Source organism: Pristiophorus japonicus, chromosome 12 (assembly GCF_044704955.1).
Source record: "Pristiophorus japonicus isolate sPriJap1 chromosome 12, sPriJap1.hap1, whole genome shotgun sequence".
In the NCBI taxonomy this organism is placed as follows: Eukaryota; Metazoa; Chordata; class Chondrichthyes; family Pristiophoridae; genus Pristiophorus; species Pristiophorus japonicus.
Window position 1 is genome coordinate 146,953,066 of NC_091988.1, and position 14,617 is coordinate 146,967,682.

The 14,617-nt window shown below is 42.9% G+C and overlaps 1 protein-coding gene across 6 annotated transcripts in view; it reads left to right on the forward strand.

Annotated features, from left to right (window-relative positions):
- LOC139277496 (tyrosine-protein phosphatase non-receptor type 1-like) overlaps positions 1 to 14,617 on the forward strand; it is a 133,478-nt gene that overhangs the window by 103,544 nt on the left and 15,317 nt on the right. The window lies entirely within an intron of this gene.

Consider the following 14,617-nt stretch of genomic DNA (forward strand, 5'->3'; position numbering starts at 1 on the left):
TAGTTTTACTCTTTCAAGACCAGCAAATTGAAAGGATTTCTCGTGCACAGATGGAGAAATGGATGTGAAGGTAACCTGAAAGGAAAGTGTACATATGAGACTTTTGATGTAATCAGTCATCCAATGGAAATGTTCTCTTAATCAGAACTAAAGCTATAGGAGTTAGAAATTCACTTCCATCCAAAACAAGGCACACCTCCCGTTTTGCTGCGGCCAGAAGTGTTCTGGCCGCAGAAATGGATGCAGCGGCCTGTCTGTCGAAATTCAGCTCTTCGTTGTTTTTTTTCCCAGTGGGGCGGAAGTGGTCTCATCATGGGGGCAGAAGTGTTGGCGGAACAAAGTAAATAAAGGGGAGAGCCACTGCGAACTTTGCATTCATTTTAGTTAAGTCCACTGCATCATCAGGGAGGGTTTCGGCTGGGCCAGCGACCTGGCACCCAAGGGGGATGCCAGGCTGCCTGCTGGTGGCCCGGCCGAACCCATGGACATAATTGTCGGCCCAACCTGGCAGTCGGCCAACAAAAAAAAATGTCGTCGACGGTAGCGTTGCCTCCACTTTAAGGGCGGCCGCACGCCATTTCACAGAGACCGGCCTGCGGCGGTGCAGCTCTGGCGGGGCAATTTCAGGTAAGGGGCAATTTTGCAAAGGGGTTCCCGCCAGACGGTAAAGGGTCGGCACGTGCATGCTGCCGCATGAAAACGGGTGGAGCGGTCCCGGACATCGCTCCGCTCCTGAGGTAGGGTAATTTACAAAATGGCGGAGAGTCGGCTGTCATTCCACGCCACCCCGTAGCCGTCATTTTCAGGTGGTCAGAGGCCTTATCGGAAGGGGAAATTTCGGCCCCATTGTCTTTTATGACCTGAGGACGTTCCCAAATCACTTTGCAGCCATCGAATTACTTTTGAAGTGTAGTCACTACTTTGTAGGCAAACGTGGCAACCAGCTAGGCCCCACAAACAGCATTACTCTTCAGTGTTCTTCGATACTCTCCGTACCTTCAAGAGTATCTATCTTAACCTTGAGATCTAGGTAAGTTTTCAGTAACACACCTGGGATAACGAAGCGGAAAATCCTGTCATTTTTAGCTGCAGGATTTATCCTATGCTTTTCATGGGACCTATCTTGTCTTCAATGAGTGAATAGAGCATCATGCCTTTAGAGCTCATTTTAATTTTTAAACCATCAAATGAATTTATTTCACAAAAGGAAAAAAAACAATTGTTATAATTGTATATTTACAGTAATCTTTCCTTGCAATTCCGTAGAAAAATAATAGAAGAATCACATCAACTACTAGGCTAACGTAAACAACTTTTACATTATGATGTTTCTTTTCATAAATTTCTTATTTAGAACCTGTACCAATCTACACTTTCTTGGAAGTTTCAAACAGAATTAACTAATTTTTGCTTTCTCTTGGAATTTTAAACTGACTGGCTCCCTCTGAAATTTTCAAACGGAATCTTTGCAAACAGAACAACTCTTTACATCCCAGAAACTGGTATGTAATTTTTACAATAAATTGACACTCCAATGTTTTTGAAAACTGTCAAATTATTTGCAACAATCGTACAGTATTGTTTGCTTGAATTATTTTTTTCAACCCTATAGCCAACAAAACTTGCAACAGTATATTGAGAAGCTTTGTACAGGAACTGAATTGTTTTTAACTGCTTATGTACTTTAACTAGATTTAAAGTAGCAACCACCAAACCAGACTCGGACAAAAATGCTTCATTTTTGTAACACAACAAATGAGATAAATAACTAGTTAATCTATTTTTAATGACGTGGTTTGGGGATTAATAGTGGACAAAGAATGTCGTCTTTAAAAAGCTCCATCTTTTCCATTAGCTTAAACTGTTCCATCCCCCTTTTAGTTTAATATCTCATCTAAAAGACAGCACCTCTGATGCTTCACTCACACATCAGCCTAGATTGTGTGCTGAAATAAGACTGAAACCTGCAACTTTGACTTGGAAGTGGCAGTGCTATCACTGAGCCAAACCTACATAGTAAAATTGTATAAACTTCTGGAACTGTGATAACCTACAGTTTAGTCCATCAAGTTTAATTTACAAGGCAAGTTGATTGGTGAATTACAAGACAATAGCCTAGCAATGGCCTACTCCTGCACCTATTTTCTATGTAAATGAGTTAAACATATGGGGACCGAAATTACCCCTTTCCTTAAGACCTGTTACCGTCTCAACTTGGCGGCTGCAGCGTGGAGTGGCCGCCGACTTTTGGTGGAATAGCCGCTGCTAACCCAATTGGCCTCCCGGGTTTTCCCAACAGCGCCCCGATCTCCCTCCCCCCCCCCCCCCCCTTACCATTCTTCTGCTGATCTGTGTTAAGCACATCACCGTGCGCACCACTGCAAAAATCTTCGGCCTGCCTGGCGGTGCCAAAACAACGTTTCACACGGTGGTCCAGTGAGGCGCTGACCTTTTGCAGTGACCGTGCGGCTTCCCTTAAAGAGGAGGGCTCACTGCCGCTGCAGCCATGTCTTTTTTTGTCAGCCGACTGCTAGGTTGGCTTGACAATTATGCCCCGGATTCGTCCGGGCCGCCAACAGACAGCCTGGCACCCACTCTTGGTGAAACCCTCCCTGGTGGCCCAGTGGAGCGAAGTTTAAAAAGCGCTGAGGCTCTCCCCTTTAAGTGAAGCGGAGAGCTGTGATGACATGGTGTCGCGATGACATCACAGCGGTGAATACGCACCGCCCCCAACCTCCGCCCCTCATTTGCTGTCATCGCCGCATTTTTGCCCCTCAGGTGTAGCCACCGCCCCCATTAGGACCGACTTCCGGCTGGAAAAAAAACAAAGAGCGGAAATTCCCGCAAGAGTCGACTTGAACCGCAGTTGCGGTAAAAAACATCGAAACGGGGTGCGTGCGCCCATTTCAGGCAGGGGGCAATTTTTACCTGGAATCCTAAATTTAAAAAATGGAAGTACAGGTATATAGCACAAAATTTATGGGGTAATGCTCAACTTATTCAAATTGATTAGGCCGCAGTTTTGGATGGATTTGAAGCCAAGAGACAAGAAAGGCTTTATTTAGGAGAGATGAGCAAAATTGGAGTATTTTTATTCCATTGGTCAGTAACTAGCGGACATAAATTTAAGATCATTACCAAAAGATTGAAGGGAGAGATTAAAAGAATTTGTTTTTACCCAAAGAATCATTAGAACATAGAATGTCCAACCAGAAACAGTGGTGGAAGTAGAATCCATAATCGGGCTGAAATTGCAGTCGGAGGCTTCCCGCGGGCATTTCTACAAAATTACCTGGTGATCTGGGAGGAGCCTGCGATTCCGGTGGGGAAGCACGCTCCGTCCGGAGGGTTCCTACGCAGAAGATGCTGTCGCGTGTGACTGCTCAGCCAGTCAGGTACTGTATTCCTCAGCTTTCCCATTAATAGCAATGAGAACTCAGTATCTATTGCTATTAATGGGGAAAAAAACAAACACACTGATTAAAAAAGATAAAAAAACGGACCTCACATAATTAAAATTAATTGAAATTAAAATTAATAAATGCCTTAGGAAAAAAAACTTTTTCCCATTTTTTTTTTAAAGTTTTGTAATTCGGGTTAAAAATAAACTTAACAGAGTTTTTAAACAGTATATGTGTATTTAATATTTTATTCTATTTGTGTATGTTTTTAAACACTTACGGCTGTAAAAGTAGACAATGCGTCTGCTTTTTCAGGCGCAAGAACTTTGAGGACATTTGCTGGGCAAGATATGGGTAAATACCGCAATCTTGCCCAAGCAAATGTTCTCGCTCCCGAGATGCGGATCATATGTCGAGCTCCAGCTTGACAGATCAGAAAAGCAGGTTTTCAGCGCATGTGCATTGTGCACTGAAAACCGGCTTTTCCGATGTCTTCCCAAGTCCATAGAAATTTCGTACAGACCCGGGGAGGCCGGGATTTCCAGGCCAATATCTTTTAAATGTTGCATTAACCCAGCCTCTGAGTATAGTCTTGCATGTAGAACCTGCAACACTACCAGTTGTATCTGATAAATAAGCAAAAAAATCTTTCTTGTGTAGTGATTTTTGCACTGCGGCAGTGGACAGCTGATATAGCCACAATGTAACACACCAGTTCAACTCCAGTGAGGGAGTATATAGCTATGATTCATCGTATCGCCTAATTTGATAGCTTTTAGAACCAGCTGTTCCAGCTGTAGGTGTCGGCTTTGGCTCGGTGCTAGCACATTCGCAGCAGAAGGTCATGAGTTCAAGATCCATTCCAGAGACTTGAGCACATAATCTAGGCTTTAGTCCAGCATTGAGGGGTGCAGCACTGTCTGAAGTGCCATCTTTTGGATGCGCCATTAAACTAAGGCCCTGTCTGGCCCCTCAATGGATGTAAAAGATTCCATGGCAATATTTTAAGAGGAACCAGGAACTTTTCCTAGCCAACCTTTATCCCTCAACCAACATCACTAAAACAAGTTATCTAGTCATTTATCTCATTGCTGTTTGTGCGACATTGCTCTGAATAAATTGCCAGCACATTCCCTACACTACGTCAGTGGCTACACTTCAAAAGTACTCTATTTTCTATGAAGCGCTTTGGGATATCCTGAAGTGGTTAAAAAGGTGCTATACAAGTGTAAGTTCAATGGGCTAGAAGTTTGTTTTTTGGCGAAAGTGGTATTTTTTTGCCAAAAATACCGCTTTCACTCCGCTATTGCTGTGAGGCCTATAATTCAAGCTTCACTTTACGCAGCAGTAAAAATCGGCGTTGCATGAGGATTCGTGGCGCAAACCGCAAATTTTCTGCAATTTTACTCCGAGGCCGATACCACTGTGAGAGAGGCCGTGGAAGGGGGGAAAACACAAAAAAACCCCACAACATTCACAAGACACTTAACTATCGAATAGCTGAAAAAGAATTTAAAAAAATAAAAACTTTAACTTACCTTTTTTGCAGGTCTTCATACCTACCGCTGCTCCAAGGACTGCAATGCAGCTTTTTACCTGCCGTTTTTTTTGTGATAAACACGGATGCGCGCTGAGCCAAATTTTTGGCAAACGCTATTTTGAGTCTTGCAAACCGGCGCTCATTTCCCCAGTGGTACTTAAAACCGCCGTCGCAACACTTCTCTGAATTTCCCACCGGGTGGTTTTTCGCCAAAAACGGCGAAATAGCGCCAGAAAACCGGGCGCAAGGTTGACGAATTTTTAGCCCAATTATTTTTGTGTGTCTACTTTTCCGTTACAATGGTTAAGCTGCCAGACTGTTCAGATGAGCAGGCTATAAATGGGAAGACAGTGGTCATATGACAAAGGTGTAAAATAGCAATCCAACTGCACGTTTCTATTTCAGCAGTTCCAATTTATTTTGTTCTCTTCCCAAATAAATATTTGTATTTATAGACTAATGGATGGGAAAAAAGAAAGTTACATATGGCTACATTACAAATTGGCAAAAAGTGCATTTAGAGAATAATGACCTCCAAGGTATGTGCTAAGCCAGTGGCTTGGTACAAACTAAGAACTGAATGATATGAGTCTTTATTAAAATAAATCATAGTTAATAATATAGTCTGTTAAATTTTTTCTGTATTCTGATTTATCTCTATTATCTTCTCTTTATAGCCTTCAAACCAGACAATTTTTCCAGACAAACATCTTGCAAACTACAGCCCCATCTCCAACCTCCCTTTCCTCTCCAAAGTCCTTGAATGTGTTGTCGCCTCCCAAATCCGTGCCCAACTTTCCTGCAACTCCATGTTTGAATCCCTCAGGTTTCCGCCCTGCCACAGTACTGAAACGGCTCTCGTCAAAATAACAAATGACATTCTTTGTGACTGACGAAGGCCAACTATCTCTCCTTGTCCTTCTTGAATTGTCTGCAGCCCTTAACACGGTTGAGTATGCCATCTTCCTCCAAAGCTTCTCCTCCATCGTCCAGCTGGGTGGGACTGCACTCGCCTGGTTCCATTCTTATCTATCTAATCGTAACCAGAGAATCACCTGCAATGCAACGGCTTCTGTTCCCACTCCTGCATCGTAACCTCTGTTGTCCCCCAAGGATCTACCCTTGGCCCCCTCCTATTTCTCATCTAAAGTTGCTCCTTGGCGACATCATCTGAAAACACAGCATCAGCTTCCATATGTACGCTGATGACACCCAGCTCTACCTCACTACCACTTCTCTCAACCCCTCCACAGTCTCAAAATTGTCAGACTGTTTTTCCGACATCCAGTTCTGGATGAGCAGAAATTTTCTCCAATTAAACATTGGGAAGACCGAAGCCATTGTTTTTGGTCCCCACCACGAACTCCGTTCCCTAGCCACTGACTCCATCCCTCTCCCTAATATCAAGAAAGACTGGATCAACTGGGCTTGTATTCACTGGAGTTCAGAAGAATGAGAGGGGACCTCATAGAAACGTTTAAAATCCTGACGGGTTTAGACAGGTTAGATGCAGGAAGAATGTTCCCAATGTTGGGGAAGTCCAGAACCAGGGGCCACAGTCTAAGGATAAGGGGTAAGCCATGTAGGACCGAGATGAGGAGAGACTTCTTCACCCAGAGAGTGGTGAACCTGTGGAATTCTCTACCACAGAAAGTGGTTGGGGCCAATTCACTAAATATATTCAAAAGGGAGTTAGATGAAGTCCTTACTACTAGGGGGATCAAGGGGTATGGCAAGAAAGCAGGAATGGGGTACTGAAGTTTCATGTTCAGCCATGAACTCATTGAATGGCGGTGCAGGCTAGAAGGGCTGAATGGCCTGCTCCTGCACCTAATTTCTATGTTTCTATATCTGTCTGAGGCTGAACTACAATGTTCTCAACCTTGGTGTCATATTTGACCCTGAAATGAGCTTCCGACCACACATCCGCAGCAAAACTAAAACCGCCTATTTCCACCTCCGTAACATCGCCCGTCTCCACCTTTGGCTCAGCTCATCCGCTGCTGAAGCCCTCATCCATGCCTTTGTTACCTCTAAACTTGACTATTTCAACGCACTCCTGGCTGGCCTCCCACATTCTACCCTACGAAAACTAGGGGTGATCGAAAACTCGGCTACCTGTGTACTAAATCGCACCAAGTCTCACTCACCCATCACACATGTGCTCGCTGACCTACATTGGCTTCTGGTTAAGCAACACCTCGATTTCAAAATTCTCATCCTTATTTTCAAATCCCTCCATGGCCTTGCCCCAACCTATCTCTAATCTCCTCCAGCCCCACGACCCCCCCAAGATGTCTGCGCTCTTCTAATTCTGCCTTTTTGAGCATCCCTGATTATAATCGCTCAACCATTGGTGACCGTGCCTTCTGTTGCCTAGACCCTAAGCTCTCGAATTCCCTGCTGAACCTCTCCGCCTCTCTTACATCTCTTTCCTCCTCAAAACTTACCTCTTTGACCAAGGTTTTGGTCATCTGCCCTAATTACTCCTTGTGTGGCTCAGTGTCAATTTTTTTTGTCTTGTAATCTCCTGTGAAGAGCCTTGGGATGTTTTACTACGGTATAGGTGTTATATAAATACTTGTTGTGATCATGTTGTATAAGAATATATTGAAGAAGGGCCAAAGTCTTTACAGAATTTTTTATCTGCTTTATTAATGAGTGTCCCTCCTGTTTGTGGCAGATCATGTTACTACACCAAACATTTGAACTAGTGCTAATGTTACATTAAATAGTTACTTTGAGACAAAGATCTCATAATTGTATCACTAAATTAAAAACCTGTCTTCCCCCGCCCACCCCATGTCTCAATCTCTCCCTCCCCAAACACACACAAGTCGTCATTTTTTTGTACACTGCTATACCAATATTAGCTGGCCTCAAACTTTTTTCCTCCAGTTGTAAAAACCTTTTAGAATTGACATTGCAATGTACAGCCAGATGCTCCTAGCTTACTGTGGAGTTTACTAGTTTGCAAATAGTTTCCTACTGATTGTAAGTATACTAGCTGACCTCCTTTAACATTGCTCATTAATTGAAACTGTCATCTTCCTGTAACTTATCGCATCTGTCTATCCCTTGCTCACCCACATACATTTTATCTCATCTGATTCTGTCATTGTTTTCATCGCTTCAAGTCTTGTCTTTTCCTGCTGTTTGGTCAGTCTTATATATGTCTTCCATTGTCTATATATGCCTCCAACATGTTATATCATTGATTTATTCAAGTGATACATTTTATCTTTTTGCTGAGTCAGAATTGTACAGAAGCTTTCAAATACATACCCATCAAGAAAAGATGAACAGCCTGGTCTTGAAAAGAGAAGGCTGAGGGAAGACCTAATAAAGGTCTTGAAAATTATGAAGGGTTTTGATAGAATAGACAGTGTTTCTTCTTGTGGGGAAGAGCAAATCTAGAGACCATCAATATAAGATAGGCATGAAGAAACTAAATGGGGAATTCAGAAGGAACTTCTTTATCCAGAGAGTGGTGAGAATGTGGAACTTGCTACCACAGGGAGTAGTTGAGGCAAATAGTATGGATGCATTTAAGGGGAAGCTAGATAAGCCATACAAGAAAGGAATAGAGGGGTATGCTGGTAGTGTTAGATGAGGACGGATAGGGGGAGACTCGGGTGGAGCATAAATGCCGGCATGGACTGGTTGGGCTGAATGACCTGTTTCTATGCTGTATATTCTATGTAAAATGGAAAGTTCAGATAAATAGCGAGTCTTGCTTTTGATGTCTTCCCCCACTCAATAAATTTGAAGTGTTTCTTCCAGGATCTTTCATTGGCAAGACTGACCATTCAGAGAGCATGGCGCATTTCCTGTTTGTACTCCCCTATTCTGTATATCCACTTTGACAATCCCAAGCTCTCTTATGGGTGCTCTTCACTGTGACACTGATACATTCTAGGAACTGCTCCAAAGTTGAGGCTCCATAACACCAGAGAAAGCAAGGCAAACTTCAGAGATGCAGCAAAACCTCAAGGCTCAGGCCCCATGAAAAATAAACTTCTTCAAAATGCAATACTAACTTCATGGTCAGTTTTGTATTTTTGTTTACAGAATTTTTAATGTTATGCTATAAATTGCATTTCTAGGGTTATACACACGGATGGGTGAAAATCAACTTGACTGCTGAGAGGAATTCATAGAATCATAGAATAGTACAGCACAGAAGATGGTCAATCGGCCTATCATGTCTGTACTGGGAATTGTAGGACATTTTTGAGTAATTCGATTTTGATTAATTGTTTTGGAAACATTTTGAATGATGCATCAGATTGCTTTTGTGATGTTTTCTGGTTAGCAATTTGTAGCCTTTCTTACCAATCTAAATAAATGGAAATGGTTTTTGATTCATTGGCCCTTAGTGATATTCGAATGTTTGAGTGTCAGCACAGCTCAACTGGTAGTACTCTCTATTCTGAGTCAAGATTGAGTTCACGCCCACTCCAGGCTGACAGTGGAATGCTAGTCTTTCGAAGGAAGTATTAAACTGAAGGTTTATCTCTGTTCAGGTGAACTTGGAACAATTTATTTCTGGTATTCAAAAACAAGCAACAAGTTCTCCTAGTGTCCTGGCCAGCTAATTAACTGTTAATCTTATTTGCTATTTGTGTGTTTTTTGCTGTGCATAAATTGGCGGTTGTGTTTTCGCTCGTAGCGGTGACCCAACGATTGGATGTGAAGCACCTTGTGACATTGTGAGGATGTGATCAGGTGTTATATAAATACAAGTTAATTTTTGTTCGATTAGTAGGAGTTACTTGAGTCAATAACATATGAGAGACTAAGGCATGATGCCTGCAGGACACTGGACTTTTAATTTTATAGATGTGTATATATGGGGTGGCTTAATAAATGTGGAGGCATACTGATTTGAAATAATAAACTCTAGCATTTTGTTGTCTTGTACTATAAAGTTTTCCTTTTGAACTTCTGTCTTGGAAAATATAGTTCCTCTATCACAGTGCATTTATGAACTTTTAAATTTAAGTTTTTTTTGTGTCTCTCCTTTCCCCATCCCCTGTAAAGCAAGGATCTGATTTTTTTCTGACACATGCCTATATTATTCCCTCATCATCTGAAATTCTATAGGATTTATGTCCTCATTCATTCATCCAAAAGACCATGTGTGATTTTTAGATATTTGTGATCTGTGCAAAGGCAAGTTCCTTCTACAAAGAAACAGAAGTTACTATCGGTAGAGAGCATTTTTCCAATGATCCAAGCTAGAAAATAATGGGTCTCCGATTAGCAGAAATTCCAGCCCTGAAATTGAATTGGAATCTTTTCAGTTTGCTAAGTCAATGATCAAATTATGTTGACTCAGTTGATTGCATTCTCCTGAGGCCAAGGATTGTGAGCTCAAGCCCCACTACACATTTAGGCACATAATCTAGCTGACACTGCAGTATTGACTGAGTGCTTCATTGTCACAATTGCCAGATAATGGATGACACACTAAAACAAAGCCCCATCTGCAGGTAAGGTGAACGCCAAGGATCCCCATAGTAAATTTGAAGAAGAGCAGAGGGTTCTCTTTGTGTCTTGGTCAATATTCATTGCTTTGGGTACTGTTGAGGGGGGTGACTCATCAGGGGAAGGCTGCAGCAGCCAAGTTCATGGCACCGTGGCTGGCTCTGCTGCACAGGAGGGCAGGAAAAAGAGTGGGAGAGCGATAGTGATAGAGGATTCAATTGTAAGGGGAATAGATAGGCGTTTCTGCGGCCGCAACCGAGACTCCAGGATGGTATGTTGCCTCCCTGGTGCAAGGGTCAAGGATGTCTCAGAGCGGGTGCAGGACATTCTGAAAAGGGAGGGTGAACAGCCAGTTGTCGTGGTGCATGTAGGTACTAGAGATATAGGTAAAAACGGGATGAGGTCCTACGAGATGAATTTAGGGAGCTCGGAGTTAAATTAAAAAGTAGGACCTCAAAAGTAGTAGTCTCAGGATTGCTACCAGTGCCACATGCTAGTCAGAATAGGACTCGCAGGATAGCTCAGATGAATATGTGGCTTCAGGAGTGGTGCAGAAGGGAGGGATTCAAATTCCTGGGGTATTGGAACCAGTTCTGGGGGAGGTAGGACCAGTACAAACCGGATGGTCTGCACCTGGGCAGGACCGGAACCAATGTCCGAGGGGGGAGTGTTTGCTAGTGCTGTTTGGGAGGAGTTAAACTAATATGGCAGGGGGATGGGAACCTATGCAGGGAGACAGAGGGGAATAGAATGGAGTCAGAAGCAAAAGATAGAAAGGAGAATAGTAAGAGTGGAGGGCAGAGAAACCCAAGGCAAAAAACAAAAGGCCACATTACAGCAAAATTCTAAAGGGGCAAGGTGTGTTTAAAAAGACAAGCCTGAAGCCTGTGCCTCAATGCAAGGAGTATTTGGAATAAGGCAGATGAATTAACTGCGCAGATAACAGTTATCGGATACGATGTGATTGGCATCAGGGTGACCAAGGTTGGGAACTCGACATCCAAGGGTATTCAGCATTTAGAAAGGATAGACAGAAAGGAAAAGGAGGCGGGGTGGCATTGCTGGTTAAAGAAGAAATCAATGCAATTGTAAGGAAGGACATTAGCCTGGATGATGTGGAATCGCTATGGATGGAGCTGCGGAATTCCAAAGGGCAGAAAACGCTAGTGGGAGTTGTGTACAGACCACCAAATAGTAGTAGTGAGATTGGGGACAGCATCAAACAAGAAATAAGGGATGTGTGCAATAAAGGTACAGCAGTAGTCATGGGCGACTTTAATCTACATATTGATTGGGCTAACCAAACTGGTAGCAATGCGGTGGAGGTGGATTTCCTGGAGTGTATTAGGGATGCTTTTCTAGACCAATATGTGGAGGAACCAACCAGGGAGCTGGCCATCCTAGACTGGGTGATGTGTAATGAGAAGGGACTGATTAGCAATCTTGTTGTGTGAGACCCCTTGGGGAAGAGTGACCATAATATGGTAGAATTCCTTATTAAGATGGAGAGTGACAAAGTTAATTCGGAAACTAGAGTCCTGAACTTGAGGAAAGGTAACTTCGAAGGTATGAGGCATGAATTGGCTAGAATAGTCTGGCAAAGGATACTTAAAGGGTTGACGGTGGATAAGCAATAGCAAACATTTAAAGATCACATGGATGAACTTCAGCAATTGTACATCCCTGTCTGGAGTAAAAATAAAACTGGGAAGGTGGCTCAACCATGGCTAACAAGGGAAATTAAAGATAGTGTTAAAGCCAAGGAAGAGGCATATAAATTGGCTAGAAAAAGCAACAAACCTGAGGACTGGGAAAAATTTAGAATTCAACAGAGGAGGACTAAGGGTTTAATTAAGAGGGGGGAAATAGAGTACGAGAGGAAGCTTGCAGGGAACATAAAAAAATGACTGCAAAAGCTTCTCTAAATATGTGAAGAGAAAAAGATTAGTAAAGACAAACATGGGTCCCATGCAGTCGGATTCAGGTGAATTTATGATGGGGAACAATGAAATGGCAGACCAATTGAACCAATACTTCGGTTCTGTCTTCACGAAGGAAGATACAAATAACCACCTGAATGTACTAGGACAGTGGGTCTAATGAGGAGGAACTGAAGGATATCCTTATTAGGTGGGAAATTGTGTTAGGGAAATTGATGGGATTGAAGGCCGATAAATCTCTAGGGCCTGATTGTCTGCATCCCAGAGTACTTAAGGAAGTGGCCTGAGAAATAGTGGATGCATTGGTGATCATTTTCCAACAGTCTATCGACTCTGGATCAGTTCCTATGGACTGGAGGGTAGCTAATGTAACAACACTTTTTTTAAAAAGGAGGGAGAGAGAAAATGGGTAATTATAGACCTGTTAGGGGAAAATGTTGGAATCGATCATTAAGGATGAAATAGCAGCGCATTTGGAAAGCAGTGACAGGATCGGACCAAGTCAGCATGGATTTATGAAAGGGAAATCATGCTTGACAAATCTTCTGGAATTTTTTGAGGATGTAACTAGCAGAGTGGACAAGGGAGAACCAGTGGATGTGGTGTATTTGGACTTTCAAAAGGCTTTTGACAAGGTCCCGCACAAGAGATTAGTGGGCAAAATCAAAGCGCATGGTATTGGGGGTAATGTACTGGCGTGGATAGAGAATTGGATGGCAGACAGGAAGCAGAGAGTCAGGATAAACTGATCCTTTTCAGAATGGCAGGCAGTGACTAGTGGAGTGCCGCAGGGCTCAGTGCTGGGACCCCAGCTCTTTACAATTTTAACGATTTAGATGAAGGAATAGAGTGTAATATCTCCAAGTTTGCGGATGACACTAAACTTGGTGGCGGTGTGAGCTGTGAGGAGGACGCTAAGAGGCTGCAGGGTGACTTGGACAGGTTAGGTGAGTGGGCAAATGCATGGCAGATGCAGTATAATGTGGATAAATGTGAGGTTATCCATTTTGGGGGCAAAAACACAAAGGCAGAATATTATCTGAATGGCGGCAGATTAGGAAAAGGGGAGGTGCAACGAAACCTAGGTGTCATGGTTCATCAGTCACTGAAAGTGGGCACGCAGGTCCAGCAGGCGGTAAAGAAGGCAAATGGTATGTTGGCCTTCATAGCTAGGGGATTTGAGTATAGGAGCAGGGAGGTCTTAATGCAGTTTTACAGGGCCTTCGTGAGGCTTCACCTGGAATATTGTGTTCAGTTTTGTTCTCCTAGTCTGAGGAAGGACGTTCTTGCTATTGAGGGAGTGCAGAGAAGGTTCACCAGACTGATTCCAGGGATAGCTGGGCTGTCAAATGAGGAGAGACTGGATCAACTGGGCCTTTATTCACTGGAGTTTAGAGGGATGAGAGGGGATCTCATAGAAACATATAAGATTCTGACGGGACTGGACAAGTTAGATGCGGGAAGAATGTTCCCGATGTTGGGGAAGTCCAGAACCAGGGGACATAGTCTTAGGTTCAGGGGTAGGCCATTTAGGACTGAGATGAGGAGAAACTTCTTCACTCAGAGAGTTGTTAACCTATGGAATTCCTTGCCGCAGAGAGTTGTTGTTGCCAGTTCGTTGGATATATTCAAGAGGGAGTTTGATATGGCCCTTAAGGTTAAAGGGATCAAGGGGTATGGAGAGAAGGCAGGAAAGGGATACTGAAGGAATGATCAGACATGATCTTATTGAATGGCGGTGCAGGCTCGAAGGACCGAATGGCCTACTCCTGCACCTATTTTCTATGCTTCTATGTTTCAACTAACATCGCCAAAGCAGATGAGCTGGTCACTTTATCATATAACTGTTTGTGGTGCTTTCGTGTGCGCAAACTGATTGCTACATTTGCCTACAAAATTTTGATTACACTTCCAAAGTAATTAACTGGCTGTGAAGCATTTTGGGGTGACGTGTTTCTTGGTCTGTTTTATTTTCACTCGGTTCATAAATGCATGCATGTTTTATTTGAAATTATCACAGATTCCAGTATATCTTGGTTACAATGATTATTTATGATATAGCTAAATGCAGTTTATTTAGGGAAGTTTAAATACATTCCCACTTTGTTGAACAGTACTGCTTTTTCTATTTTTAAAAAAAGCCTATGTAATTGTGTACTATTTAGATTTGAAATTCCTGCTTCCATTGCAATATCAGCCTAGAATTTTTTTTAGATTTGAGGTGGAATATGTGATTTGGTGCTCTG